The 14,076-nt window shown below is 43.5% G+C and overlaps 1 protein-coding gene across 11 annotated transcripts in view; it reads left to right on the top strand.

Annotated features, from left to right (window-relative positions):
* Positions 1-14,076, top strand: part of LOC122576715 (Down syndrome cell adhesion molecule-like protein Dscam2) — a 172,417-nt gene that overhangs the window by 47,781 nt on the left and 110,560 nt on the right. Inside the window, exon 1 of one of the 11 annotated variants that reach the window (XM_043747429.1) lies at positions 1,870-2,199. The exons of the other annotated variants lie outside the window; for them this stretch is intronic. The gene's annotated coding sequence lies outside the window, so the exon portion shown is untranslated. Of the gene's footprint in view, positions 1-1,869; positions 2,200-14,076 lie in introns of those variants that run through there. 11 annotated transcript variants of the gene reach the window in all.

A 14,076-nucleotide genomic window follows, 5' to 3' on the forward strand; every position in this document is an offset into this window, starting at 1 on the left:
AATATCAAACGTGCGCGATAATTTGTTTGTCGCGATAATCTGATGGCTCTGGTAGTTTGTAGCACATGCATGCGAAATTATACATTTAATAATCGGGATTGCGAAATTTGTAGCTGCGATACGCGGAGACCCTGCATTCAGCAGATGAACAGTGCAGCTTTACTCTAATCAACGTGTATTTCGGTACTGCGTGTACTACTGAAAATTAATTTGAGCACGAATTCATTTCAAAACGATGTTGGTCGAATGATTGAGCCTGGAATAATAAGACTAAATGACTAGAAATGCGTATGAAATGAATATATTCGAATTTGCGAAACTAACGTAACGACGCGTATGTTTTCCGTGCAATGATCACAATACGTATAAAGCTTTGTACACCGTCGAATATTAAAAGTTCTCTGGCTGCTTTTGCCCACCTCGTACACTTTCCCGACGCTAAGAACGCTTTTAATGTTTCGAGTTGCATTAATCGTGACTGTTTCGTATTTCCGCGTGGATTTTTTAAATAACTGGAAAATTTCGCGTTATCCTTTCGAGTTGATATTTAGGAATAATAAACCGGCGATTAACCGACGCGTCACTCGAAATTCGTATCGAATCACTTTGTTCGCGCTGTAAAACAAAAGGGTTCCCGTCGGAAATAATGAACTGGGGACAAAAGGCGTCATTTATTGCACCAACGCTGTGCATTAAACAAGAAGAACAACATGGTTGGAGTGTCATGCATGTGTGTATCCGGGTGCAAGATCTCGCGTGCATGGCCGACACTCGAATATTAAATAAGCCGGGCCATCGGGTCGCACAATATGACCTCCATTGGCCAGTAATTATTAAGAAAAGTTTCACCCCTTGGTAGGTGCGAGGGTCGGGTAGACGAGATGCAGAGTTGTAAAGGGGTCGCTGGTGCGCTCGAGAGTGCACAAGGGTGAAATTTCGCGCGTGCTCACTTTCATATACCTTTACGCTTGCCAGATGCCGAAGGTCGACTGAAATTAACTTTTGTTACGTGGCTGCACACGTGAAATTTTCCATAACGCGAGTAAGCCAGTTTGTGGTAAAGCCACTCTCTCTCTCTCTCTCTGCCTTCTTCGTGAAATATTTTTTCAACAAATACGCGACACGCGGCAAATATCACGTTTCATGCGAAATGATTTCATAGGGGAACAGAACGTCGTGGCGGATCGGAGAATTTTGTGATCGACGGAGCCCTGAAACGTGATCTCAGAGAAGGATGAGAAGTTTGAAAGGACTTCTTGAAAATAAGTTTCCTCCTCCGGACGTCGTTGGCTTTAGTTACTTTTAAGTGGGTCGATTTATTTCTGATACGATATATACGTTTGATCGAGTATTCCATAAAGTTGGTTGGCCACTTGGTCGAGCAAGGAACAAATTTACGTATGAAAGTTTAAACAATATCTCGTTACGTTTTATTGCTCATTATGCAAAGTAAATCCTCGAAACGAGGATCGGGTTTTTCTTTTTGAAAAACCACGCTGATCCCGGCTATCTGGCCGATAATTATCGCCTAGTTCGCCTTTCGTTTCACCTCTTGACATCCTTTTCTGGGAGAAGCGATGGCGCGAGGCTGGAGTCAGGACAAAACAGGTCTGTACGTAGTCGACGTAGAACGAGGGAAACGCGTGGTTCGGAGAAAGAGAGATAGAGCAGAGAAATCGGTGGTGGAGGTTGAGGGAGGAATAGGGGGTAGGAGAAGTACAGGGGCGGAATTTCGCGCGTGCTCCGCTTCATCCCCCTCGGTTACCGCCACCGCTGCCGCCGCTGCTGCTGCTGCTGCTGCTGCTGCTGGATGCTGAGGGTAGCTGGACCGCGCGCGTGAGGTGTCAGTTCTGCGCGCGACCTCTCCCCTGAAGGTGTCAACCTACTCGCGACCTACTCCAAGGTGTTTGCCAAAGTCTCGTGCAACTGACGTGCCTGTCCTCGCGCGTTTCTTTCTCTCCCTCGCACTCTCTTTCATTCTATCTTTTATTTACTCGCTCGCTTTCTCGCACTTTCTTTCTTTCTCCCGTTCGCGCGTTCTCTATTTTTCTCAGTCGTTTCTCGCCGAACAAAAGAAAGAAGAGCATCCAAGTGGACTTTTCTTTTTGAAAAGAAGAATCGGAAGTTCAGCTGTCCATCTGGCACGTGACACGCTTCACCAGCATTATCATGTTCGTCGAGATGTCCAGAGGCAACAATGTACGTGAACACGTTTTTATTGTGATCAACCGAATTATCTAACTATTCTTCCCTCTTTTTTTTCCAATGTTTTTCCTCTCTCTCTCTCTCTTATATTTCTCTCTCTCTCTCTCTCTCTTTCTCTCTCTGTATATTTCTCGTCTCCTCCGTTTCTGCTTTTTTACGTTCCTCCTTTTCCGTTCTTTCGTTTTTTCGTTAACGCGAGATGCAAGCAAGTGGATTATGGAAAAGCTTTTTTTGGGGACGTTGGATCGATCCTCTTCGAGTCGGTGGTACGCTTTCGATAAAGCGTTGACTAATGACGCGCGAGACAAAATGCATTGGACCCATCGGAATTTCGCTCATTTATCTTGGTTCCACCTCGTGGAGTTTCGTGCATGAAGCGTGCGTTATCAACGCTACGTAAACGTTAGTGATAACCGACTCGCGGCCCATGTATATGGGCCACGGTTCAGGTGCATTCGACAATACAAAATCGCTGCGTCATGATTTCTTGATGATGCACACGGTTTCATGCGTTTACGCGAAATTGAACGTTCGGTCGTACCGTAGTACAATAGTAATCGATCAATTTTGCGAACGTTTCGTTTTTTCTAACGTGTGATCTAATAGTTTCATTTCACCGCTTGGAAGTTTTAGAGAATAAAGTGTTATTGGTCCCTCGTTAGTTAGGCTTTCGTATCGGTGATGCATCATTGCCGCATTCCGTTTCTTTTCGGCGGAACGGCAAGATTATGGAAAAAGAACGAACGATCCTGAATAGATAGGCAGATATGAAAACTATCCGTCGTTAAAGCTAATTCCTCCGGTAGCGATAATTTATCAGAGTCAAGTAACTTGCCGTCTCTCGTATGATTAATTAACGTCACAGTCAGTAGTCTGGCGCGTCAGGGCGGTCTCGTTTATTTCTCAAACAGCCAAGACATCTTTTTCGACGATGTTTATCGTCCATGCGAGTTTCTTTTTCATCGCGTCAGGTTTTTGCTCGTAGCTGTTGGCTCGTGTCTTTCGCACGTTTTAAACTCGCGGCGTTTCTTTCTTCTCGTTACATTTTTCAAATCAATCCCGTGTACAAAGGAGTGATTGTCGTTCGCTCGCACGCCGTTACAGGCTACCGTGGCATTTTAACGACTGGTCGAACAACAACAAGGATTTTAATTTAACGCGCGTTAAATGGCAAACACGTTAACGCGAAAGAATATCGTCGGTGCGTATGATTGTAAAAAGAAAATCGAATTCTTGGCCAGAGCGTGCGAAGTTGGTAGTTCCGTAGCGAGTTTGAAGCGAGTTTCGCAAATCGAATTCCCCCGGTCTTTCGTTTCAATCGTTTTAACGGAGCAAACTTTTGTCCGATAAATCGTGACTTTGGTAACCGCTTTGTCGTACCGCACCTCGAGAACGACAGTTGTAAAACAGCGGGACCACCGCGTTGGGTTTTATGATACACGAGAGTAATCGCGAATTTCGTCGCATTCTAGACGATGCAGTACGATCGGATGTGTTCTCGATCGCTAATTCCCATTGTTTCCTCGAGTTCAAAGGACCAGTTGCACTATGCAAACGAACGCAAGAAGTTAGCGAGTGCATTAGACAGGCGAACGATAATTGTTGCACGTGTAAAATTCACGATTAGATTAACGCGCGTGTTCCGTGGGTTGGTTGTTGGAGTTTCGTTGCGAGTTTTTTATAGGAAAATCGAGCGAACTTTTACGGAGGAACAGGGTGTCGGTAGCGGAGTGGTTTTAAAACAATGAACGTGCAAGTTCCGTACAGTCTGGGACAGCGAATTTACGTATAATGTAGTCTAAAGAGGTTTCCGGTATAGTTACTTATATTAGTTTCTGCTGGACGAACGTTTTCCTTGCGAGATAATTTTGCATCGTGTTTCACGGACAGTCGTCCGACTAAATGTCCTTAATTGAAAAAGCGTAAATCCTGAAACGCTGTAAAGGACACCTAATCCTATTCCGGCTGATCCTCCATAGACAAGCGTGGGCAATTTTCATTTAATCGCGTCGTCTCTCGGCGATCTCTCCATTGCTAAATGTAGTTAAAGGTAAAACGAAAGAAGAAGAGAGAGAAAACGAGCCGAAGTAATTCGCGCGAGAAAAAGAATTTCCACCTGGCCCTCTTATCCGATGTCGACTTGTAAGAAGCGCGAGCACCGTTTCCCCCTTTAATTTTAAATTTACGCTCCCTTTTCTATGGGACTTGCTATTTCTTTCCGCTCGGTCTCGTCGGTGGTCGCTATGCTTCTTGCTACGGTCAAAACGTGATTTTCGTCGGGTATTCGCTCGAATACAACGTCACCATCATTCGGACGGCTGTCATCGACACCTAGTGACCAACGTAACGGTATACACGATCGACATACCATCCAGATTCGGGGTAATATTTGCGGACGATGAAAGCGTTGCAAGCGTCCGTTATATGCCATTCCTGGGCCGTAAAATATTCATCGATCTACCATTCCAGGGTTGGAACCATTATTTCTGTAACTTTTATCGGTCGCCGTGGTCGTTCGAAAACTCTCTCAGTGGTGGTTGACCGACAATCGTGGGAACGTAATTACGGGGGACGACGGATTAATTAATCTTCTGATTGCGACATCAAACAACGGGACTCGAAGTCGATGGATTTATTAATTTCGTTCGTTCCTTGTGGCGCGATTCGATGATACGGGCATCGCCTTGTGAAAAAAGAAACAGAGAAGGGAAAGAAGAGAGTGCAGAAAGGAAGGAAAAGAGAAAATAAAAAGTGCGATGCGGCAGATGCGAATAAGAGGTTTCGATGGAGGGACGATCAATGTTACATTCGAGGGACGAGACTCTTAAAACGTCGTGCGTCTAGTGAATCGCTAGTAAAATGTAGGTCGAGCGAAATTACACGTCACTTCTTATTACTCGCGTCGAACGAACCCCTCTGTACGTGAAGGTTTATACATGCACGGCTGGTAACTAACTCGTCAACACCGAGGCAAAGATCGAAATAAATGACCGTCGAACGTTTGTGTTTCCGAACGTAACGTTTCAATCACGAAACTGACACGCGGATCATTTTTCGACGTTGGACATGCAAATTCAAATTACCCCAACACTCTGGTCCGAAAATGCGTCACTTGGTCTCGTTCTCCGTCTCTGTTTACTATTTTTTCTTTTTTTTTTTTTTCAAAAGAACAATCGAAATATATGAGCACGCGTTTCGATACTTGAGGCGACGATGATACACGATACCTATGGGACGATTTACCGTGAGAAATTTTTATCCCATGAATTTATACGACCCGATTCGGTCGAACGATTCGTGTAATATTTGCACCGCTCTCACGCTACAAATATTTCATACACATTAATGGAAGCATTTATCGTGGATCAATATTTTCCCAGTAGAGTTTAAACGGTTTTCGAGTTATCGTTTTATTTCTGAATACGGTAAAACAAATTAGACAACTATTAATATTCTTGTTTGCTCGTGACACGTTCGATTACATTCTATATATATACCTACGTATATATTTCTGTATTCTCGTATTTTCTGCGGAAGCCTCCGCTTTACCAATTGTTCGAACCAAATCTGGAAATTCCATCCGTAGCTACATAGAACGATATAAGGTCAAGTATATCCCTATAGCAGCATCTTGATTCGTGCGACTGTGATTAAAACGATATCCGTTGATTACGACAAGTTCGCCCGAGTAGCATTGTCCGATATCAGCGAGCTTCCGAAAGCGATGGCGGTCTGTTGATTTAATCTCGTTAGCTGCCTGCCTAATCCTTCTATCTCCGTCATGAACTCTTATCTCTAGCGATTAAACGCAAGCAAGTAGTCGCACGAAACGGGGCAAAGCCGTGGAAATAAGCATGCAAAGCGAAAGGGTGAGCGTCTGGCCGGCGGTAAATCGGCGCTAGCCTCGAAACTCTCGGCGTCGTTTTGTTAACTCGTCCAAAACTATTTTCACCAACGTGCGCGTTACCCGTGCACGGATGCTGGACGCTTGAAAACTGACGAACCCGTGGGGGTAGTGGTACCCGTAGCCGTGAGGGGGATGATAGCGGCTGTGGTGGAGATTCGAAGAGTTAAAGGACATTACATAGTACGCTCAACAAAAGTTTTCCATGCGGCATGCAGAGTGGACACTGCTCAATTCCTGCCTGGTTCTTGAAATTTACATTCATCTCGTACGAATACATGTATTTGTGTACGTATGTATATACATATACGTATATAGTAGTGTACACAGCTATTTTCTGTTCTCTTGGTCCTCTTCGACCGACGTACTTCCTCTCCGCAGTCCTTTTCCAGTTCTCCCGGTGTGCACGTATTTTCCAGCCTTGGAGAATAGCAGGTGAGTTTACTCGGGCCAACTTATGCCATTTGCCATTGCTCTACCCCCGCTCTGTCTGCCAGTTCCGAGTACACTCGTTCTTTAGTCTGGAAAGTTGCTGGCCCATCTCGAAAGTAAGCCTGCAAAACAAGCGGCACTGGCTGCCGCACATGCGTGTAATCGGGAGCTCGATTTATTTGCCAGTTTCGGAAATACATTGAGGCACGCCGAAAAGTTGCGGCTATGATCGAGAAACGATCCTGTAGTGATTTGGTAGAGCGAATTCTTGTATTTTTTCTATCCGTATTCTTCGCAGTTGTCAACTTAAACGATTAATATCGTTTAATAGAGCGAGTCGCGGTTTCGAGCATCTTCCATTAATCTTCATTTTACAAATTTAGTTTTAGTGCTCCAACATATCGTATAAGAATTCGTGCTTTCTTTACGCCTGGAACACATAGCACGCTTTATGGCCAATATAACTGTCTTAATTGTCTACTTGTAAATGCAAACAATTTCTGCAACAAGATTAACTTTTTCTCCTGTTTCTTTAACTACCTTCAACCACTCTGCTCACATCGTCGTATATAACTGTTAAAATCGTTTGCATAATCTCGTGTGAATTAATCTCTTCTGTTTTTCTTTCGCTACGTGTAATTTTATTTCATGTCACATATATGTAACTGTACACGTACTCTAACAAAGGGTTTATCACGTTGATAATAACAAGTAAATAATATTAATATGTTAATGTTAATAATGTATACTCTTTGAATCATGTACACGATAAAGATTAATTAAATAATAATTGGTCCATCGTTTGTATATAGTCAAATTAGTGGAGATTCTGGGAACGACTGGTCTTTCTATCGATTTCAATAATAAATCAATTTCAATGCGATATACATAGACCTTAACGTTGTACACGGTTGTTACCAAATACTCGTAACAAGATCCTTTTTAATGAGTACGAATACCGTATTAACTAAGCTTTCGATTGATATGAATTTTATTACAAGCGTAATGGAAACAGTAAGCAAACTATCGCGGAATTAACATCGATCCTAGCTTCTTCTCTCTGTTTCCCTCCGATAAAATCAGTGCTCGTTATCGCGTTGCGTATTTAATTGAGATTGTCCTGTACTTCGATTATACGCGACGCAAAGCTGTGGACTTAACCACGTCTGTAATTTGCATCTGCAAGGAACAAAAATAAGCACGTCCCGTAGGACTCGAGTAAGCAACGTGGCTAATTTTAATAGGTAATTACATAGGGCATTTCAAAGATAGTATATCGCTGGAATTAATAAATATTTTCATCCCCCAAACTGGGCAAAGATAGACCTTTACGCAATAACGATAAGCGGAATCCGATTATTCGACGTTGGACTCAGATTCTTGCTGGGAAATCGATCGAACGAAGATGTCTGCGAAGATCGAACCTTATAGATAGGATGGCGGAACAACGATAATGAGCGGAATACTTTTGAAAATCGCAATGAAATTTTGCCTTATCTGAGAAACGATTTTGGAGAATGGAAGGAGTCAGCAAGGCGGAGCAGAGAAGGAGAGCCAGTGAAACATGATTCCGCATTCCTTGGTATTCGCTGGATATAACCTTCGTTCCACGCAAAATTAACGAAGTTATTCGCGGAGATACGGTAAAAGTTGGTAACGGCTCGGGACTGGAGTTTTGTAATTTGCGTTATTGTCGAAACGGTCGGAAAGTCGAAAAACGGAGATAGCGCTTCATACTTTGCGACTCGGGCAGATTGGTCGGGAAGAACAGATCTGCCTGGTTCTCTCCGCTAAATGCATCCAGAACTAATTCGAAGGATCGATCGATCAGAAATTCTTCGTTGGTAGTTGGAGAGGAAAAAGTTGTTCGACTAAAGACCGTCTCTAGTCTCTTCTCGCGCGTCGATCCCACTTGAAAATTTGTCAAAGCTCTCTCTACGAAAGAGTAGAGTCTCTTCCGTGGCGTTTCTCGACGTTTAGTCACACAAAAGACGTGACTTTTTCAAAATCATACGTAATATTTGCACGATATACTTCGAAATGCATGCCACGAAAGCGGTTCCGTATGCCGCGCCGCTGGTCTTTCAAATCATATAATTAAGAGAGTAAACTCATTTACGAATCCTACGAGATGCGAGTCAAAGTAACTGCGAATTAATATATTAGAGGCGAACTAAATACGACATCGTGCAAAAGGATTCTCGCGGAGGTTTTCGCTTGGGATTTTTCTAATTATCATACTTTTAATAACTCCGTGACAAAATTATGAAGTTACGGTTGAAGTGTACGTTTGCGAAATCTGAATCAATTCGTATGAGGGTTATGTTAGCGTCAAAGGTGATATTACGGCGTCGTGTAATCGATAGCCAGGGCAAACAATATTGGAAAGCCATGAGAACGTACGAAGTTTCCATCATCAAGCAGTACAACACGTGCACGCGATACGCTCGCAATTAAACCGCTATAACGTAAGAGAGGTGCCCCGGGTTAACGTAACGTGGCGATGTCTCGTAGCACGGGGTGTCCTTAGAACGACATACCGTATCCGTAATATAGCATACCGCGGCATAATGCAGCATAATAAACTCAGAGTAGACGACGTTCTACGGTCTGGCCCCTGGAGTACGCATCGCGATATAGCATTATCGGCTTCCTGGCTATAGCGTAGCCGGTATGGCACAGCATAGTTCCGGTATACCGTATTCTATCCGTTAAGCTGTACGCTTTCCTCGCGCGCAGCCCCTCATTATCTCAACACAATGAATGCTCCCGCCCGGCCGGTATTGGCATTTGCACCAATTCCAATAGAATTTAATTGGAGAAGATTGAGCGGGTATGTGTGCACACATACGCACGTATGTGCACACATTGACGGCTCTCGAGCGAAAAACGAGCGGCTGGTTGTAGCCGATCTGGCTGTTTGCCGCGCTCATCGTCCACCCTCTTCTATATCTTTTATTTCTCTCTTTTATTCCTCTCTTCTTCCTTTTTTTCTTTTTTTTTGTTTGAGAAGGGACGAGGACGCTTAATAGGCAAGACGGCTATGGTCGAGGACATCCATATTTTCGGTGGAGTTTGAACGAACGGTGTCAACACGCCAAGTTTCTGGATCTAGTCACCGGTCTAAGTATTATCCAGCATTGAAACAGTTTAACTTTGCTAATCAGTTGGGAATTGCAGCGTTTTGCGAGCTTGGATCTTTCTCTCTCTCTCTCTCTCTCTCTCTCTCTTGGTTTCGAATCTTCTCCGTGATGTCTCTGCTTGTAGCTGAAGTTGAACTAAGCCTAGGCGAACTGTATCTGCCAAATTGCATTATCTCTTCTAAAATTTATCGATAAGACTCATTGCAAATGTTTATATACGAGGGAGTTAGTTTTACACGGGTTTAGTGAGGATTCAAAGAGAAATTTTTATCATCCTAAAACATCTGGAAAACATTTAGGAAGGTACAAGAGCGTGTTTCGTGAAAAGCAAGTCGAATCGTGTATATTGTCTTCGTTCCTTTCTTCACACACCTCCAGAGAATACAACGTTTACGGGGACAATGCCGGTTTTCTCGTTGGAAGGTAGGTAGCTATTGTTCCACTGTATGGTTTTCAATGCGCGTCTTGGAGGCAGTGAAAATTTTACGCATTCGGTGGCAAAACAATCGTAACTAGCCTTTGACCCGAAAATTACTTGAGATTGTACCTTCTAGCCGGACTTCTCAAGCCGATTCGATCTGACAACAGGTTTTTCGCTACAATCGAAGAAATCGAAGATGACAAGTTGCGACAAAAACCGCGATCTTTCGAAACGGGAATTAGGAGAATACGACAGGTATTTAAAGATCTATTGGTCGACGATTCTACTCTTTGCTTGGAACAAAACGTTTCGGTTGTCGCTCAAATTTCCATGTTTCTAAAAAAAGTAGAGGGACAGTGTTGACAACGGCGGGCGTGCTTTTCGACGATGTAACCGTCGTGGATGGTTCATTTGCAATTGAAATGAACGTGGACGAATCTGCAATTCCTACAGCATATTCTTTCGATGGACGAACGAGATAATGGAAACAGATCGACCTTTATTTCGTTCGCCTTTCCAGAATAGCGGGCAACCAAACAGCAGCACGGACTGGAATTTTTTTTCAAGTAGTTATATTCCGTATTTACATCCCGAACCGGCCGGATTACAGGACAGTTTTACATTAATTGTATAGAGGCACGGCGCACAATCAGTTTCAGGAATTTAATTTGTTTTCAATTTACCCGGCGAACGCACGGCAAATAAAGGTCTGATGGAAGGTAACACATGCTCGTCTCGTGTTTAATTCCAGGAAAATATAACGCGCTAGTCTATGTGTGTAATTGTTCACGTGGCGCACGGCCGCGGAGCGCGCAGAGTTAAAAGTGTTCCACGACGAAATGTATCGGCGGCCACGGTTTTGGCCGTTGGCGCCGGATCGATATATCGGAACGGATATAACGTGGCCCATAATTCACTCTCGGTTATAACGTAATCCTTTAATTCGTGCCAATATAAATTAGAATAAGCTCCGATCTGTCCGGGCTCGAGACCGCCCTTTTTTTGGTGGAGGGGGGTATCTCCACTGAGTTATACACCGTGTTCGTTCGATATTCTCCGGTGCAGCTTCGAATTATGATTGGTAGCCTCGCAAAAACGGGGAGGCGTGTAGTGCATTGAATCGGACGAAGATGAATCAGCAAACCTTTTGCCGTATAATGTAACGTTTAATAAATTCATCGTTCTCGTCAACCGAATACACAAAGGAAGCGCGCTATTCGAACCGTGTCGGAGGAGAAAAATGGTGCGCATAGGATTAATTCGTGAGAACGAGTAACGCCTTTATTGATTTAAACGCCTTGCTACGTATTTATCATCGGCCATCGTCGCGCAAGACGATTACGAGATCTCAAAGGGTATCAAGCTCTCTGTAAGCATAAATCACGTGCTCGTTCATAACTTTTGAGCTCTCTAAGTGGATTTTCGCTTTTCTCGTAGACGGTCCGCTGTACTCGTTTGACATTATGTCTGATACCGTTGAGCAAAACAGCTTGCGCGTAAGAAACATGAGCTCGTTAGTCACCGTTTGCCACTTTTCGATAACTGTAAATTACGAATCGATTATCAGTCACGTTGTTGATTTTGTCATGCTCGTAATCAACGAACGTCGAACGGAATCGTTTATCGCAGATGATAAAATCTGCTCGTCATAAAATTTCGTTGTCGAAAATATTTTCGAAATGTGATTTATCGCGTACGTGGATGGCATACAAAAAGGGCAGTAAATAACTCATTTGGTCTGTCACGTTTGATTCTTTGGATTGTTGGTGCACTCGCACTCGCCGGAAATGTATCGATGATCGTTTGTAGACCTTTCATGCAATATTCAAACGCGGCGTAGAAACATCGATTTATCTTTAGCGACGAACGATGGAAAACAATTTTCTGTCGCGAACCTAAGACGAGGTCCCTGCGGTGAACGACTTCAGCCGGTTATCGATTTAAACGTTTTACTACCTTCATAATCCGTCGCGGTTTCAGAGAGACAGTGACGCGAGCCTTGAAAGTGGATGATCCTCTTCGCGTGCATAAACCACCTTAATGCACCTACCGTGAGAGTGCATCATCATTCCCTGCAAATGACACGCCGTCCATTCATTTTCTTTTATCTCTGTTTTGTCCATTGTGTCGGCGCAACAAAAGCCTCGTAACGATTTAATAGAAAAGATCCCGACGTCTTTTGCTGTAACTTTTCTTCTTTTGTCAGGATCCGAGATTGTAAGCAGAACTCGTTCTACGCTGAATTCAGCGTTTCGATAGCGCTCGATGGCTTTAATTACGTTCCATTTTTGAATCCTGTGTCATAATCCGTCTGTTGATAACGTGCAGCGTGTTTTTACATGGAAACGGAGACTTTTAACTAGCATCTGTAGGATCTATGTTTAGGACGTTGAAATCGTCATCGCCACGGAGCCGATTTGTGTAACGCCATTTCCCGTTATTAATCCGTACGAGCATTAGTGAGGATCGAAAGAGATGGAAAATAGCAAGTCGCTTCACGCTTTGACACAAAATACCTTTGAAATTGAGTACTTCGCGTATCTCTAATTGCACTGTCAATGAAACAGGATCGATCTAGGTGAATATAGAGTTACCGCAATCGAATTATTATGAAATGGTCGTATTCTCCATTATATGTATTTTTATCCCCTATAATATTTGGACCTTAGTATCTCGTTATTTTCCACGGTAACGAGAGGATGCATCCTGTCCGAATTAATACGACGCGATATCTATAATCGCAATTCGTTCGCTCGACTTTGACGTCATTTTAATGAACCATCCAAATTGATTATTGGACATAATGCTACACCTGGAATATACCACTACGGTTTCAATGAAACCAGCATTTGAGTTGGGTTAAAAGACCTCATACCTCTTCGCGTACATAAACCGCCTTAATGCACCCTCGGTAGCAGGCCATTACACCACGCACACCCCCTCAACCCCTACACATCCTCTCATCTTCCCGCTGACTTGCGCTTCGCGTTCACACATTTACATCGTCGCGTTCACACATATTAACCGTGGCCATTGATACGGACGAACGTACACGGACGCGAACCATGCCTCCTCTGTACCACCATTCAGCTTTCCCCTTAACGCATATTTACGTTGTATCGACCAGCTAGTGGGCGAAATTTACACTACCAGCAGCAATACATTATTTCCGCGAACATTAGCGTACTGACGTTATTGCATTCTCGCTGTCCGCTGGGAATTGCACACGACTTCCGTGACAATGGATCCTCGTGTTCTCATACGAAGCATTGCGAAAAAAAAAGAAAAATAAAAAAGAAAACAACAAAAGCAAAAGGGAAAAAATTGTTCCAATCGTTGAAACCGTTCGAACTGATGTTTCCTTTTTTATCAGACTTTACAAGAGGACTTGCGTACAATCGGTCGGACGCTCGCAATAGAGGCGCGTGCTGCTATTTAAAAACTGCCTTTTCGTATCGAATCTTCCGCGTTTTTCATTCGTTTCAGGAAGGCAGTTTTAAAATCCGACGAGCATCGATAACGATAGATCGTCTATAAACTGTCCGCTCGTTCGGTTATTGCGATGTTAGCTCCATGTTGATTAGCATCACGTTTTTACAAGGTTACGTCCTGATAGATTTCATCTCAGGTTATATATGCTTTCTTCTATCGTTGCTGTTTTTCCTTGGCCCGGCCACTTTGCCTATAAATTCTGTGTCTCTTGGTTGTAGTCGTGTTTTTCGACCAACGAGAGTGTCCTATCCTCAAGGCGCATATTCGCCGACATGCATATGATCTGCAATGAGAGCGTTTACAGCCATCGAATAATTCCAGTCGAGTTTGAAAAATTTAGTCCTTGAGCGTTACCAACTCGAATCCACGAGGGACAGCGAATATTTTGTCCGCCTCTCTTATTTCGTTGACAAGATCCGCCTTAGTGAAATTTTACTGCGAGTTTAACGTCGCTGCGACAACCTGTTCCCCCTATAACC

The sequence above is a fragment of the Bombus pyrosoma genome, linkage group LG2 (assembly GCF_014825855.1).
Source record: "Bombus pyrosoma isolate SC7728 linkage group LG2, ASM1482585v1, whole genome shotgun sequence".
Classification (NCBI taxonomy): Eukaryota; Metazoa; Arthropoda; class Insecta; order Hymenoptera; family Apidae; genus Bombus; species Bombus pyrosoma.